We start from the raw sequence: 10,785 nt of genomic DNA on the forward strand, positions 1-10,785 counted from the left end.
ACTCCTTTGAAGGAACAGATACCAGCTTTCATAAAATCATTCAGGTTAGGAAAGATCTTTAAGATCATTGAGTCCGACCGTAGATCTAACACTGCCAAGTCCACTACTAAACCACATCCCATGAGTTTCTTTAAAACCCATGGGAAAGCAGAAGATCTGCTTGCTAAACGATACAAGCTTTTAGGTTAAAGAGCAAATTGCTATGGTAGGAACCTACCTGTGTAGGTGTGACTCCTGTGATTTTTGCTTACTCCAGACAGATGTTAAAAAAATGCTGTTACTAGAAAGCATCAAGTTAAATTGTTCCATAAGCAGTCACCAAAACCTGAATTCAGATGAGAGGCAAACCCCTCCAAATACTCTCCAACTTCAGCTCCCTTCATGTCCCATATGGCACCCTGATTACAAGACTAGGTTAAAAGATTATTGATTAGCTCCCAAACTATACAGAATTTTAAACTCACTTCTATTATTAGCCAGTGCAGCCACTAGTAGAAGTCTCTCCTCCCAGCCACTATTTCCCAAAATACACAGAAATGTGGTGTTTTTGAAGCCTCTAGCCTGGCTTTAAAAAAAAAAAAACAACTATATAATCTTGTTTGGTTTTGTTTACAAGTCCTAAAGCCTAAATCAGAATTTTCTCAGAGGGAAACAAAAACACCCAACATGAAAAAAAAAATCATCATTTAAAAACATTAGCAACATTAACTATAAAAAGAACCAGAAAAAATTCAAATTCTAGTGTTAGCTACAAAAAAGATAAGACTCCAAGATACAGAATAGGGCTAATCAGAAAGAAGCTCAACAGCAGAGATGCAGGTGAGCTACTGGAGCATCAACAAACAGGAAGCTGTACAGCAGGTAGGAGTTACCAAGAGGCAGCAGAGCAGCATACAAAACCATTGAGACACAATTTTAAGTTCTCAAGGCTTAAGGATATAACCAAGCAGTAATAACGGACATAACAGAGTAGTTTTAATTTAGGGCATCATTTCAGGAATAGCTATTGCTATGAGTACGCATTCCAAGATTTTTCTCTCCATCTCCTTGCCCACATGCACCTTCCTGTTTCCAAAATAATTTGTGCAAACTAATATCAAACACAGTTCTGCTTTATATCTCTTTCTAAAAAGCGTTACTCCTCAGCTAATTGAAAATAATTTTTAAGATGGATTGATATCCTCACCCGGTTACACCTTCTTGTGTATTACCAAGTCTGCAAATAACTGCGTTATGCAGAATTTCTTTCTCGTTTGATTTCATAAGCTACTAAACTTAAATAAGAAAAAAACCCCACCATCACTCTCGAAACCTCTCATGAAACTCACGTAAAAAAAAAAAAAAAAAAGGAGTCACGGAAAGAGGAAGGCAGCGGGAAAAGGTGGTGAGGGAGATGAGGAGCGAGAGAGACCAGATTTCCTCACCCGCAGGGGCGGCAGCCCAGCGGCGCCACAGGCCCCGTTCTCCGCCGAGCGCCCCACCGCAGCCCAGCCCGCAGAGCCGGGGAGCCAGACCACGCACTGCCGTTTCCCGCAGGCCTGCGCCGGGCAGCGCTGGCCTCCCGGCCGCGGCGGGGCGGGGCCGGCGGCAGGCGAGCCCCGCGGGCACAGCCGCTACACGCAGCCCGGGGCGCGCGGGCTCCGCCGCCGCCGCTCGGCGGCTTCACTACCAGCAACACAGCGCACCCCCGGTATCCCCCACCCGGGCCCGCACCGCGGCCCGGCCCGGCTACACTCACCCTCGCCACCGGCTGCTGCTTCGGGGCCGGGACAAAGCCCCGACCAGGTTAGGGCGCCCGCGCCGCTCTGGGTTTGAATATCACCGACGCCCAAAGAGCCCGCTTCCCATTGGTCAGAACTGCTCACGGGGCAGGGGAGAAAGCGAGCGCTGATTGGCCGGAAGAGGGAAAAACAGCGGAGCCCGCCTGCCTATTGGAGGGGAGTTGTGTCAGCAGCGCCATCCATAACAGTCATAGCGCCTCTCTCCCTCCCTGGAGCGGGAGGAGGGCTGTGCGCAGGCGCGCTGCGGGCGGTGGGGCCGTTAGCTGTCCCGGCCGCTGAGGGGGAGGTGGGGTTCCCCTTCTCCCCGTGCCCCTGCGGCTGAGGGGAGAGGGCTGCCCGCGCTGCTCTGCGCCTCGCTGTCCGGCTGGAGTAGTGGGAGCGCGGGAAGTGGGAAGCCTCAGCAGCGGTGGCGGGTTTTTCCCGGCGGTCTGCCTCCCCGCAGGCCTCTCTTCACTGACGGGTTTTGGGGTGCGGGGAGGGGAGGGGAGGCTCCCGCCCGAGCGCTGGTCAGGGGCGGCCGAAGTAGGTTCCGAGGCGCTGGCATGGCTCCAGTTATTACTGATTCCCACGAAGACGGGAGGGGAAGTGTGGGCTGCCCGGGTTCTGTTCTTGATTACAAAGTGCAGAGCACAGAAACGAGATAATGCAAACTTACTTAAAATATATCTGAAAATATGTTCATCTTTAAGCAATAACTGGTTATTTTTTGAAACTTCATTTAGGTCTACCAGAGTATCGGGGCTGTGTGTCCTCACTAGCTCCTTAAGATTACGTCTTTCGTCTACCTTTTTCTCAGACGGATTCTTCATAAGCTGATCCCATATCTGCAGTATGCCTAAGGCTGCTAAAAGCAGCTGTCCCTTTCTTCTTGGGAGTTGGATTATAGTAATGCAAATGCACTAAGTAGAACAGTTCAGCCTCTATCAGTTTACATTCTGGCTGTACGTGTTAATTCGTGTTCTTTAGAGCAGGTATGGTTCTGTTGCTTGAAGTGTTTTCAAGACCATTAACACTATAAAAAAACAGTGAGACATTTATATATATGCCTTATTAATTTGATAAGTTACTAATCATTAGCTTTCCATAGACACCACACGATGTATTAGTAATATGATACCTAAACTGGCCTTTCATTGAAATTTATCTTACTCATCTTTATTCATCTAGAATTTAAGTATCTCATCTAATCTAGTGATACAAGCTCACTCTACAGTCAAGGAAAAGAGGCATTTCAAGAGAGAAATTCAGTCCAAACACTTGCTTTAGAATATAATGGATCATCCCATGGAAGTCTCAGTGTTTTTCTACTAAGTATAGAGCAATTCTAACTTTTAGCTATGTAAGATTAAGTGAAATGGTTTTTTTTACATTGCCTTGATCCTCCTTGCATATACGCTTTTTTGTGGTTTTGTTGTGCTGGAGCTCTCATGTTCCTCCAGAATACGAATCTAGTGAAAATTTAAAGATGTAGCACACGTTGCATGAATCTGCTCTGCATCTCTCTTCACTTGAGGGACATAGTCATAGATTATTTTATTAGCAGGAGTTTTGATGAGGCCAAAGGAGAAAACAGTTGTATTGTTCCAGTGAGTGAATAATGCTGTAAGGAGTTGTCATTTGATTTTCTGTAGCTGTAACAAGAAATCAGGATACCGTACAGAATCCTGGCAAAACAACACTAGAGGCAATGTAGGCCCACTGATGAATGAGGTGGGGGCCCTGGAGACAGAGGATACAAAGAAGGCAGAGTTACTGAATTGCTTCTTTCCCTCTGTCTATACTGCTGGAGGCTGTCCTGAGGAGCCCCAGACCCCTGAGGCCCCAGAAGAAGTCAGGATAGAGGAGGAATCTGTCTTGGTTGATGAGGGCTGGGTCAGGGACCAATTAAGCAACCTGGACGTCCATAAATCCATGGGCCCTGATGGGATGCACCCGCGGGTGCTGAGGGAGCTGGCGGAAGTCATTGCTAGGCCACTCTCCATCATCTTTGCTAAGTCATGGGCAACGGGAGAGGTGCCTGAGGACTGGAGGAAAGCGAATGTCACTCCAGTCTTCAAAAAGGGCAAGAAGGAGGACCCGGGGAACTATAGACCGGTCAGCCTCACCTCCATCCCTGGAAAGGTGATGGAACAACTTGTCCTTGGTGCTGTCTCTAGGCACATCAAGGATAGGGGGATCATTAGGGGCACTCAGCATGGCTTCACCAAGGGGAAGTCATGCTTAACCAACTTGATAGCCTTTTATGAGGACATAACCCGGTGGATAGATGATGGTAAAGCTGTGGATGTGGTCTATCTCGATTTCAGTAAAGCGTTTGACACGGTCTCCCACAGCATCCTCGCAGCTAAACTGGGGAAGTGTGGTCTGGATGATCGGGTAGTAAGGTGGATAGTAAACTGGCTGAAGGAAAGAAGCCAGAGAGTGGTGGTCAATGGGACAGAGTCCAGTTGGAGGCCTGTGTCTAGCGGAGTCCCTCAAGGGTCGGTACTGGGACCAGTACTACTCAATATATTCATTAATGACCTGGATGAGGGAATAGAGTGCACTGTCAGCAAGTTCGCTGATGACACAAAACTGGGAGGAGTGGCTGACACAACGGAAGGCTGCGCAGCCATTCAGAGAGACCTGGACAGGCTGGAGAGTTGGGCGGGGAGAAATTTAATGAAATATAACGAGGGCAAGTGTAGAGTCCTGCATCTGGGCAAGAACAACCCCATGTACCAGTACAAGTTGGGGACAGACCTGTTGGAGAGCAGCGTAGGGGAAAGGGACCTGGGGGTCCTAGTGGACAACAGGATGACCATGAGCCAGCAATGTGCCCTTGTGGCCAAGAAGGCCAATGGCATTCTGGGGTGTATTAGAAGGGGTGTGGTTAGCAGGTCAAGAGAGGTTCTCCTCCCCCTCTACTCTGCCCTGGTGAGGCCGCATCTGGAATATTGTGTCCAGTTCTGGGCCCCTCAGTTCAAGAAGGACAGGGAACTGCTAGAGAGAGTCCAGCGCAGAGCCACAAAGATGATTAAGGGAGTGGAACATCTCCCTTATGAGGAGAGGCTGAGGGAGCTGGGTCTCTTTAGCTTAGAGAAGAGGAGACTGAGGGGTGACCTCATTAATGTTTATCAATATGTAAAGGGCAAGTGTCATGAGGATGGAGCCAGGCTCTTCTCAGTGACAAACAAAAGAGAGGACAGTCTTTTGTAATGACTTACCATCAGGGGAGTCCTGCTTCATTATTTTAAATACCTGATCGTGTGGTAAGATTTTGGATGATGGTATTGCAGATCTGAATGTAGCAAAGGCACGGATGAGTCATGAAGGATTTTTCAAATGTCAATAAAATCTTTATATCACACTGTGGTGTTTTCTGCAAATGGATATAAGAGAAAGGCCTTCCTCTTCTAGCTGAAAATTTGGCAACCAATAACCCATCCTCACGACTTGGTATTTGAGGTTTAATGTCTCTGATACGAAGGGTTGATCTAAAGGAAAAGAGATGGTAGCTCATCAGTTACAGCTAATGACATTCAGGGTAGCTGATTTTATGCAAAGCGCATTTGGAGAAAGCTCTGTGGTGTATTTCACGGTTGCCATTTACTGAGAGTATCTGGGCTGTTCCTGACTGCTGATGCACTGCTACAACCTACAGATGTCCATGAGAAGAAGCAAACATTCTAGATGGCAGAGTCACCTCAAAGACTGAGAATTTGTTCTGAAAATAATAAGTGGGTAATTAACACACTATTAAGATTTTCAGCAGCAAGAATAATCACCACATGTCTAGTATTCTCACTCCTCTTAAGTGTTATGTTTCCATGACACACTACTTGTTTGTTGCTACTGACTGCTTTGAGATTTATGTGTAATTTTTTAGTTTTTTAATGAAGGGAAATAGAGAACAATAGTTAGTTGTATCACTGGATCTTGTCCCATGGTGTTTATTCATTTATGGATCTGATGCATGCTTTGTGACTGGACTTAGAAAATAAACTTTTCTTTCCCTATTGATGGATGCATCCGATCACTAAAATAACGAGAACCATTGTACCTGGGCTTCTTTGTGTTGTCTGATACCATTTTTTGCTGGAAGTCTGTAAAATGCACAGATGTGCACACACACAAAATACTGATACAGAAACTGGCTAATCAACAGATCCCTAAAAGGAAGTGTCAGTAAGGAGTGCTCAAGCTGTTCATTTCAGAAGGATACCTCAGGCTTTGGCTCTAACCGTGATGTATTTTGGGTATTGTATTGGTGATATAGAGGTTAATATAAAATGGCTGCCAATAAACTTGATACAAAGGTGGTGTTAAGGCTGCGGGCAAATGGTTGGGCTGTTGCCTATGTCCTGGCCTGAGGTTAAGCTGACTGAGGGGGCATGGAAATCTAGTGATCGTGACATGAGAAATTGCTGAACATTAATAACTTCATGAGAAGCTCATGAAAGCTACAGATCATGCTGTGAAAGGTGGCTGTATCTTGCATGGTTATGGGGGAAGTATGTGAGGAATAGCCAAACTTCACGGGTATTTGAAGGGAATATTTTGTAAAGGGCATCTTTTGTGAAGTACAATCTTACAACACCAAGACCACCTGTGTAACCACATCATAAGTATGAGAACACTTAGGTAATGGTACCAGACATACCAGATTTAAATACAAATTTATCAAAACTGGGACCAACAGAAAAAAAGGAATTAGAGGTATGTTCTGTATTTGGGAGGAGACTGGGACAGAGAAAGGGAGGTGCAAGGTTGGTGATAAAGAGCTGAGAAATAGAGGTGATAAGCTGTAGAAAGAAATGCATACATTTTCCTGCTTTGGACAGTTAAGGCTTGTAGTAAAATATGGTATGTTTAGCATAACTTACTCTGATCAATAGTAGAGCTGCTATATGAAAATTTCTTAAGCTGCACTAAGAAGAGATCAGGCTGGATTATCCAATCGTCCTTTCCACCTTGAACTCCGTGAATCCACAAGACTCAGGAGAGACATGTCCTTGGTGTTCAAGAACTGATCAGCGTTCTTTATCACTTGGGTCTTACCTTGCAAAGTTTCTTTCCTTCAGATCTGTTTCTTCACAGCATCTGCTTCCTGGGGAACCAGAGAAATAATTTCTGATGAGACCTCTTACCCCTTGTATAAATCTATGTTTCTTGTTCTCCCACTTTCTGCTTTTCTTTCTTTGTTCTTCTCTTTCTGCTTTGCTGCTTAAGGAATACTGGTCTCAAATAATACTCAAAATCTATCAAACAATACTTGCTTAATCTGGATATAAACCTCTGCTATTTGCCAAAAACCAGCTAGCAGTTGCACAAGAGAGAGCTATGTAGAAGACAGGGTTAATTATATGTCTTTTATAATAAAGACATATCTTTACTCATGTGGTGGTGCAATGTCTGATTGTTCATTGCTACAGTCTGAGATAACTGCTAGCATTAAGCTTTTGTCTGCTATTGAAAAAAAAATCAAAACAGGAGGTTATGGTTGCTTTTACCTCCTCTGAGCTGTCTGAAAGGTAGATAGCCAGACAAAGCTAGTGATCCATGTTCCCTTTGCAGCCAGCGCAGGGAAGAATGTCTAATGTCCTTCCAGTCTGCCAGTGAGGTGGGGGACTCACTGGAGGTGTCTTTCGTCCTCCCAGCTGACCGTTGAGGGAATGTCTGCAGCTATCTTAGTCTAAATGCCTAACTTGCACTGAATTAAATAGGGTAAAGTGAATTATTTCTAAACTACTTCCTTCCACAAATAATACCATTTCTCTTCATCCTGTACTCTGCTGTATCCCCCAGCCTAATTTGTTACTAGCTTCCTGCCTTCATGGATATACTCCTTCATTGGACGATCTGTATTTTGTTTTTAAGTTAAAAACTGAATGGCTTTAATTCAGCTAATCGCCTGCTTTCCAGATTTTAACTTACTCCCCTTGGAAGTAACAAAGCAGCCTGTATATCTCAATGATGAATTGCTACACAGTCCAAACATCCATTTTCATCCTGTCAGTGCCTTTTCATTTTCAGATTATTTTCTGTGCATCGCCATCTCATCAGAATACCTTGAAAATAACTGAGAATTTTGTTTTCAGCACCTATGTAAGACTGAGAAGTATTATTCACATCTTATATTGGAAAACTAAGGCATGGGAAAGTGAGTGGCATACTTTAAGTCAGACAGGATGCCAAAAACAGATCTAGGGATCAACCCCAGAGATCCCGATAACAATTCCAGCACATTAAGAGCTTTCTCATTTGAGGATTTCTTTGGCACTCACTAGCTGCACTAATCTTTGAGGAAAAGTATGTTATTAAATATACCCACTTCAAACAGTGATAATTGTTTATTAAATGGACTATTATAGTGTCAGCCTCTACAGGTTGGCACTGAGTACAACAAACAATGGTGATTGCTCACCTGCATACTGGATAATTACTAATCTGCCATGAATGACTTTTCAACTGGATTTCTCCCGTGTTTTGTTCTGTTATCTGGCCAGTACAATATATGTATGAGGCCACACAGGAAATCCGTGATGATGTGAGAGTTGTGGTACCTTCAGTAGGAGGATAATACCCAGCTGTACATATCAATTTCATCAGATCCAGCTGGTGCTGTTCGGCAGCTTACTTCGTATATGGCCAAACTGAATTGCAGATTCATGTGGGCTGGAAATAACTAGAAAAGAACAGAGTTGAGAAATCATGTGAACAGTCTGTTGTGCAGGTTCACAACTTCAGGTCATGCTGGATCTTTAGGTTCTGTTGGATGTCCATGTAAAAAGAACAGAAGAAAACATATTTTGTATATATATCTGTCAGAAATTTCCTTTTGAGTGTCCATCAGAGCAGGTAAGCATGATACAGTTGCCATGTTTACTGCAGTACATTTTATATAAGTACATTCTTGAATATTTCTAAAAATGTCAGGTAATATTATTAACTGCAATAAAACCTATCAAACTTGTTACACTGGCTGCTAATCAGTTCCTTAGTGAAATCTGAAGTCTGAGTTTTGACCTGTAAAACTGTAGATAATACTGGCTACTACTACTGTGATTAAAGCTTTGGCAGAAGTGTTAAGGGCAATTAGTCAGACAGCTACAAGCTACAATCTTTTCTGCCCACATTCTGGTCCGGTTGGACATGGACCAGGCCCAGTTCAGAAAAGACACAATTGTACTGGAATGGTCCTCTGAAACCTTCCTGAGAAGCAGCACGTGATAGTTTGTGCATAGCGTTCCTCTGTACAGCCCTCAGACTGCATGTGGTTTCTATGTGACTAGCTTAAGCTGGGCCAGAGAAACTTGAATCTATTTTCACATCTCCCTTGGAAAGACCTGAGAGACTGGAATTTACTTTTTAATGAAAATAAGGGGTGTGGGCAGAGGGACATAATCTGTGAATGCCTTCCAGTTTAAGAAATCTGAGACTTGAGTTTGCTCAACATCTATTCTTGATATCTTTCCTCATAAACGACTGACTTGAGACTTTGCTATTGTTAGGTTTTGGCGAAAATACTTAGACTATCAGAAAGAACTGAGTAAAAGTAGTTTTACTTGAGCAGCTCAAAGTAGTCAATTTAAGAATGTGCATGGGTGAAAGATGCACTTGTTCACGATGCTAGATCAAGGCCTAAAGTTATTACAACATGTTACCATTGTTCACTGCATTATTAGAGTATTTCAGAGAGTAGGTGGCCTTAACGCAATAATGTACATCAGTCATTTTAACATATACCTTTCAAAAGAGGCGTAACAGACATCTAAACAGCAATCACCATTATGGCTGTAATATGACATACAGCTACGGTAGCAGACAATTCTTGTTTCAGTGTCTAAAAAAAAAGATAAATACTGAACCACATTTGTTTATTATCATATTGTAGGGCCCTGCAGAGAAAATAGGATACAGATTTGTTTCTGCTAATTCACTAGTCCATGTAACTGTGTGGGGTCTTTAGAAGAGTGGGAGATCTATAAAATGTTGGGCATGCTGCTCCACAGGCTGTATAACTGTTGAGACCATTGCAATTCTTAAAAGTATCCTTTGATGACTCCTTTACCACAACCAGTGAAAGCAAGAAAAGATACCGCATATAATTGTGAATTCAGTCCTGAAAAAGTGATGGCAAGATCTAGATTTGGGTAATATAAATGATACTCTTAACCAGAAGAACATGAAGTGACTTCTAAACAGTTGACCAAGAAGTCAGTTCTTACCAGACTGGTTTCATATGCAGCTTCTATAAGCCCATGTAACTATGATATTTAGTAACAGAAAAAAAAAAAACAACAGACAGGTTGATTTTCCAGAAATCATCTGCTGGGAAAAAGAGTAGACCTAGAGAGACAGAAGGTCTTTAAGGCTGACTACATCCAAGAAAGCACAATCAAGGTCCAACAAGCCTAGACAGAGTCAGGCCTTCAGACACTAAATCCAACAGATGGGAACACTTCCTCTGCCCCTCAGGAGTAAGTATGACCCCATATCTACGCCACCTCTTACTGGCCAGCTACTTCTTTTCCCAGCGTCTCTTTTCAACAATTTTATAAAAACTGAGCTGATGAAAAGCTAATAGGGAAAATACTTGTGTTTTCTTTACGAGTCTTCCACTATCTTACTGACATTTAGCTAAGGCTTACGGCTGTGCTTTTTTTCTTCTTCCTTATGTAGGAAAAGTGATGATAATAATGGATTTGTAATCTTTGCAGTTCCTCATGTGGAAGATACTATTATAAGTATATAAATGCAGTTATTGTTATTATTGCATCAATAATAATATATTTGTACTGGAATGAAGTGTCCCCTCATGACTAGAAGAATTAGCGTTCAAAATCAATCATTAATACTCCACCCTCTGAATTATCAATGCATCTAAACAATGTGTTGTTATGCCACAGAGATTGCACTTGTGAGCCATCTTTATTAATGACCTTAAGAAGGAAGTAAATAAAATATTAGTGAAATTGGTAAGTGAATGGGAGGAGTTGGAACAGAAGTGAGTAACCTTAGG

General features: G+C 43.1%; 1 protein-coding gene across 2 annotated transcripts in view; it reads right to left on the minus strand.

The window, feature by feature from the left end:
• Positions 1–1,792, minus strand: part of TTK (TTK protein kinase) — a 38,150-nt gene extending 36,358 nt beyond the window's left edge. The window contains exon 1 of one of the 2 annotated variants that reach the window (XM_068404893.1): positions 1,739–1,792. The gene's annotated coding sequence lies outside the window, so the exon portion shown is untranslated. Of the gene's footprint in view, positions 1–1,424; positions 1,504–1,738 lie in introns of those variants that run through there. The other variant, XM_068404883.1, reaches the window with a different exon arrangement.
• Between the last annotated feature and the right edge of the window lie 8,993 nt (positions 1,793–10,785).

This window comes from Nyctibius grandis, chromosome 1 (genome assembly GCF_013368605.1).
Source record: "Nyctibius grandis isolate bNycGra1 chromosome 1, bNycGra1.pri, whole genome shotgun sequence".
NCBI classification, from domain to species: domain Eukaryota; kingdom Metazoa; phylum Chordata; class Aves; order Nyctibiiformes; family Nyctibiidae; genus Nyctibius; species Nyctibius grandis.